The following is a 7,146-nucleotide window of genomic DNA, read 5'->3' on the forward strand; positions in this document are numbered from 1 at the left end:
TTAGTGTTTTAAGGAATTCGGTTTCCGCCCTCGGCTTGTCCTTTGATGACAAATTAGAAGACATGTAATTTCACCTGCACCTTCCTCTCTTTAAAGGAATTTGGCTTCCGCCCTTAGGTTGGCGTTCACACACTTATTTTAAATTATAGGTCCCCTTGTCTTTTAGTTTCGTGTGATTAGCCCAACATACAACATTAAAATATTATCAAATATAGCAAAATTAAATTATAATGAGAAATTTTAAAAGGAATAATACTAATGGTATTGTATTTTTTATTAATTATGAGGCATACACCATTACTTAACCAAAGACAAAGTTCATGCAAAATATAGAAAAGAAAATGATTAATAATAATTAATGACTACTTATTAATTAATCTATTTTTTAAATTTTAAATTGTAAGTCTAATGTTAATTTCTTTAAATTTTCTATTAAATTTAGTTTCATTATAATTTTTTTGCATGAATAGTAAATAAGATTTGTTTTCAAGTTTAAAAATTCACATCATTGAATCTTAAATATAAGTGGAATTGAATTTTGAAATCCGAAAAATAGGAAAAATAAAATCATGAATATAAAAATAAGAGAAGTAAATTCAAAATCTCGAAGTATATAAATTCAAAATCTAGAAGAACATAGATATTTTTTGTTAAAATCAAGGTATCCACCACCTATAATAATTATTTATTCTTTTTCCACAACTGCTCTCTAAGAAAGATAAACGGCTGATTATAAAATATATTTTATTCCATAAATAGGAATTAAACTTCAACCATATGATAAAATACATCAAAACCTAAAAATATATTTTAATTGTGAATCTTTTTTATATAATTTAACTAAAAAATAATTAACAATGGGTAACCATATTACTTGATACAATACAATTATAAGTGTGAACCCACTGAAATTCACTGTAATGTCATTAGTGGATAGGGTTGACGAAGACTTCCTTTTTGTTTGTTGGAAGTGGTTAACCAAGACGATTTCAAGTCAATAGACTGCTCTCCACTGCTATTGACTATTTGTCTGCAATCCCGTAAATAATTAATTTCAATAATAATCATTCAACCATGTAAATTTCTTTTTTATCATTTAATTTTAAAAAATTATAAAATTATAAAATTATTACTTAACTATTTAATTTTATCTTTTTCTTTTATCACCAATGGGCTAACGGTGATAGCTTTTAAAGTTGGTAAAATAGTAACTTTAACCTTCAACTTTATAAATTATGTCAATTTAGTCTTTATTTTAAAACATTTATAACCCTTACATTTACAAATTGTGTAATTTAATTTTTTTTTGAAGTTTTACTTTTCTTTATATCATTGAGAGTTAAATTTAAAAGAATGAGAAAAATAAAAATTATCTTAAATTTTTAAGTATTTTCTTTTTTTATATATTTTTAACTTAGTAAAATTACATTTTGATCCCTCTAAAAATGAGAAAATTTTAATTTAATCTTTTAAAAATTATAAAAATATAGATTATTAAAATAGTGAAATTATATTTTTATTATATTAAAAATTACAATTTAATTTTAAAATTTTCTGACTTCGCATCAACGGTAAGATAAACCACCACTACATAATCACTTAAGAACGGCCATCAGATGAGTCACTGTCAAACCATTTTTATCAATAATTTATCATCGAAAATCCTGTGGAAAGGATTATGGTATATTTTCTAATTCCATGGTAAGGTCATTGATGCTTTTATTCCGCGAAATAGGGAAAAGAGTGGGCGTAGGCTTGGGTTCATTGGATGCGAAAGTGAGAGTGATGTCACTAGAGCTATAGAGAGACTAAACGGTTTTAGATTGTATGGACATCGCATTTCTTTTAGGATGACAAAGTTTAGCGTAAAGTTTGATTCGGTCAGTTTTTGAGCTTATAAAATGCTTTTAAAGTTTCATGGTGGATGCTCTTGATACAGCCAGGTGGATAGGATTTTCTATTTTTCAGGATGATTTGTTTTGATGTTGCATCAATTTTTTGTTCTTTTATTCTTGTAGCATTTGTAATGGACCTCTTGTACCTAGAAACTTTATTTTTATAAAACTCCCTTGATTGATGAGAAAGAAAAACATTAAATTGATATAATATATAAATATTGAGGGTTAAAATTATTATTATATTAATATTAAAAGTTGCGTTGTTAGTACAGCCTGTTAGTGATGAAAAAAAAGAAAATTGAATAATTGAGTGATTAAAAAAAATTACTAATATTTAAATGATTATTTTTTATTTTTTTATAATTAAGTGATAAAAGAAAATTATTAATAATTAAATGACTACCGTATGATTTTTAAAATATATAACAAATTTGAATAAAAACAGATAAAATTTTGAAAAGAAAAAATAGTATTTTACATGAATTAATTTATTATTATTTTAGTAGATAAAATAAAATACAATTTGATTCTGCTACAAAAACTTTCATGATATATTTGTCCTTGAGATCGAAATGTGTAAGTATAGTTTCTTGAAGATGCATATTTTTTTATCCAAATGCACTCCAAACTATGTGAGTGGAAATATAGTATTATATGTTCTTATTATATGTTCTTATTGTTGTTCCAATAGGGTCGGAAGCGTGTAAATTATTGTACTAAAAAATCACACAAAGTTCAATTTCCAGGGAAGAGAGGTGGATCACATGGATCTCTTAAATACCAAGTCTTTCCTTAGACAGAATATCCCTTCTATAGTAATTTAATAGCACAATTAAATATTACTATTATACCCTCAAATATTGAAAGAAAAATAGGATAAGAAAGAACACAATAGTTTTAACGAGGTTCGGTAAATTATACCTACGTCCTCAGGCACTAACACCAGATGATAACTTTACTATCTTCAAAGTATTACAAACAAATAGAATTCCTTAAGAATTCTCAAATGGGAGAAAAAGAAAACTAAGGGAGAAAGATTGGTTGGGATGAATTGAAATGAGAAATGAGAAGGCCTATTTATAGTTGAGGTTCAAGGACCAAACAATAAATAGCCCATTATCTCAAGGACCAAAAAAAAATTATCCCTTGCCACTTTTCCAAAGTTGGTGGTTGTCATTATTGATTGCCTCCCATTAATGTTAATGGCAACCATTATTAATTGTCTTCCATTAATGTTAACACTTATTTGCTTTTGAAATGATAAAGTTTCGCCAGATTGAGAAGTAAAAGGCTTATATAATTCACCTGGAATTTCAATTGCGGTTAATTTAACTTTTCCATTACGACAACAAAGCTCAATGTCTCATGTTAAAATCTTCTAGCACCATGGTAGCTGCAAGAAAGGAACTTTTTGTAACTCACTCCTAGGATATAACTTTTTGTAAATATACGAGCTGTCTCCACACATGACAGAGTGTGAGATGCTCCGCAAAGTGCCAAAGTACGAAATATTCCGTGAAGAGGCAAACAGCGAGATGGCACCGCGAAGTGGCAAGGTGCGAGATACAATTGAAGCTTTGGTGCATGCTAACTTTGTTGAGTGATAAGTCATGAATCAACTAAAATTTTGAATAATACAAGTGCACCTATCAATTAATAATATAACTGTGGTGAGCAAAGATATCGTTCCCATGAAGACTAAACGTACTAATTATTACCATCTTTCTATTATTTAACCGAATAAATCGAGTAATTGATTAAAAATTAAAGTTAACTAAATTAATTAGCTAACAAACACGGCAAAGAACAAAACACGAAAATAATTGAATAACAACCAAGAAGCAAAACAATATGCAAGAAAGAATTCACCAAGATTTCATCTGTCACTATCAATCTAAATTACGTAATTTTTTTACTAAGTAACTTTATCAATAAAAATTCCTAAATTATGCTAATATCTCTTTTAAGAATAAGAACAATTGACTCTAGGTTGATTAATTGAAATTTCTTTCTAATTAAAATCTCTATCATCGTATTAACTTGTACTATGGATTCCCCTATTAGATTGAACTCTAATCCGGTAAATTTATGTTATCCTATTTCTAGGATTGCATGCAACTTCACTCAATTACTCAAGATCTACTCTTAAATAGGGTCTATTCAACTACCGATTTAAGCACATCAAATATAGATTAATAATCTAAAAATAGCAAACCAAGAGGTAAGCATACATAATTGAGAACAATAAATTAAGTTTTTATTTCGTAAAATAAAAATCAAACAACAAAATTCATCATATGATTTATCTTCCCTAGGTATTTTTAAAAATTAGTTTATGCTTGAAAATAAAAACATTCAAGAGATAGTATAATTGAAAGAAATAAAGAAACTCATGATAATCTCTTAAGAAATCAAATGGAATCTTCAATCTTGATAGAAATCTGCTTCAATGATATTTTTCAAGTTGTTTTCTTGAATATTATATGACGGTCCTCTCCTATGTTCTTATTTTTGTCATATATACGTCTTAAAATGCCCGATAAACCTAAAAATAGCAATTTTCCTCAATTCAGAGTGCAAATTTGTGAAATTGACACGACCTACCACATGGCCGTGTAGAATGGGTTAGTCTATGTGGCTCATGTAACTTGCTCTGATTTTCAAGTTTGCGCTCATTTTTTCCTCTTTTTGATCCCAAGTGCTCTATAAAGTATAAAAACATGAATTTAAAATATTAAATGTATAAAATTCATCTTTAGCATCGAATAATCACCCAAAAAATTAAGAATAAGATTAAGACATGTTACTTTTAGTACTTAACATCGAGTTAGCGTGACACATTTTTTTAGTTCCTTTGTTATGTAATTCACTTGAAAATGAATTTAGTTGTTGATGTTTTGACGTGTTTAGGTATTGATTGACATAATCCACTTATGTGCAACAAAGTTTTGCAAGTTACAAGGTTATTAATGGGAGTAGTTAAAAGTTTGGTTGTATTTGGTATTGGTTTTACTATATATGTTGTATTTTTTAAAGAAGTGGAATACAGATCAATTCAGCAACGTTTTTGCTGTCGTTTTTTGCTTTTTTTTTTCTCTGTTTCTCGTTGAAAAAGCACCTACAGATACTAATGCTGCAAAGGTATTTGTTGTTTGTAGGCATTTTTGGTTCTCTTAAATATGGTTGGTTAGGCAAATTTGCATTGATGACCGAATCTACTTTCAAATTTATGAATAGATAATTTTGAAATTTTGAAAGCCATCAGGAAAGTGAAGAAAAATGAAGGCAAATACTTAGAAATTTAAGACATCAGTGGTAGACTAGTGATATGCAATTAATGTGGGTGTTGTGGTAAATCAAATCTAAGATTTGCTGAAGTCTTAGGGTCAACTGAGATACAAATTTTCCAAGCAACTCCAGTTTCCAAATAATAAAAAGCCAAATCTACATGAAGCCTACTATTATTGATGAAGGTTAAACATTTGGAAGGTGACTGGAATAAGATGGACATGCATCAAACCCTAGGATACAAGTATAAATTTCCAAATACTACTTACGGGATGACTTAGTCATAGCCACTAATTTAAGTCATTGATCAAAATGATACGGTCTTTATCTTGACTACCACAAAAAGTAACTAAAGGGCCCATTTGATGAAAGATGATGAGATAATGCTCCATATATCCATGAAATTGGTCATAAAATGATGATGTTCATGTTGCTTTATAAAGATGAGCACTTAATTTACTTTTTTTTACATAAATATCAATTTAATAAGTGTGATTGATGAACATTCCTCTTTTGTTTTTGTTTTAGATGTTACTTTAACAAGTACGATTGATGAACATTTCTTATAATTTATTGTTTATTTGCTTTGGTCAGCATCAATGTAATTTATAGAAGAAAAGCAATCGAAAGCAAATTAAACTTGCGTTTTGGGTAGATGATATACAAGTCTTAAGTCCACTCATATATGTCCAATATCTTAGAAACGCACTCCACACTCCAGCCGCGGCGCCTGATATTCATAGTCCTGCACAACTAGGCAGAAGTATTATTTACGCGGATGACTTGAATTTAATGTCATTTGATCAAAAAAAGTATCATATTTCTTAATAATTTCACACATACAAAAATTCTCATTTTTAATATTTTAATAAATTAAAAAAATATCATAAACAACTTCACATAAGACTTCAAATTTAAACCAAAATTATTTAAATAAAAATAAAACTCATCTCAAGATATCGGACACCATTAATATTTCATCTTTTGACAAAATATTAACTTGTAAGTTATATATTAGTGTAATAAGCAAGCATTAACAATAAGAACATGTCGAACCATTTATCTTTTTTTGGGCCAATTTATTACTCACATGTAAAACCGAATAATTGTCACATGTTTATTACTATAGTTGCACATATAATATTGTAGCGACATAAAATTTGGTTTCCGGTCGCTAATTGAGGCGATTTATTGAAAACTTGAAAACTGAAGTTTGATTTTAAAATAAAGAAGGGAGTCGCCACCGATCTTTTCTTAGGTGAGATCGGACACCTAATAAATTTATTTTTAAAACAAAAAGAAGGCTGAGTTTAGGTCTACGTCAAAATCCAGAGAAAAATTAGGGTTCAGGAGTCGGTTACGCGCGAGGAAGGTATTAGCACCCTCGCAACGCCCAAAATTGGTATCTTATAAACAAGTGTTATCTTAATATTCAAAATTGCAAGTTCAAAGTAACTTTGAATCGTGATCCGATCAAAACACGAGAAATTTTAATTTTTTTGGTTTTTGAGAAGGACATACCATTGTAACACAAGTCGATTGATGTTCACCCAACATAGCGATGAAATCGATGACTTAATATTAAATCGGTATGTTGCCTTGCTTATTGAAATTAATTAGAAAAAGATTTTCGTTTTAGATGTAAAGCAAATGGATATGAAATAAAAATAAAAGATAGAAATACATAGAAGCAAATAATGAATATGACAATAATATTAACAAGCACTAACTATGCATGCAAGATTAAATGTAGTTCTAGTATCAAATACGAGAACACAATGAATACACATATGTAAAAAATGACATTTAGAGAAGTTACATAAAACACATATATATAGATAGTGATAATGCTAGAGATATACTATATATAGTATTTGAAATAATACTTAAGATAGTAAAAACATAATTTGTAATGTTAAAATATATATACATAATATGTACATATACTTATATAAAATAA

The sequence above is a fragment of the Gossypium hirsutum genome, chromosome A01 (assembly GCF_007990345.1).
Source record: "Gossypium hirsutum isolate 1008001.06 chromosome A01, Gossypium_hirsutum_v2.1, whole genome shotgun sequence".
Lineage (NCBI taxonomy): Eukaryota > Viridiplantae > Streptophyta > Magnoliopsida > Malvales > Malvaceae > Gossypium > Gossypium hirsutum.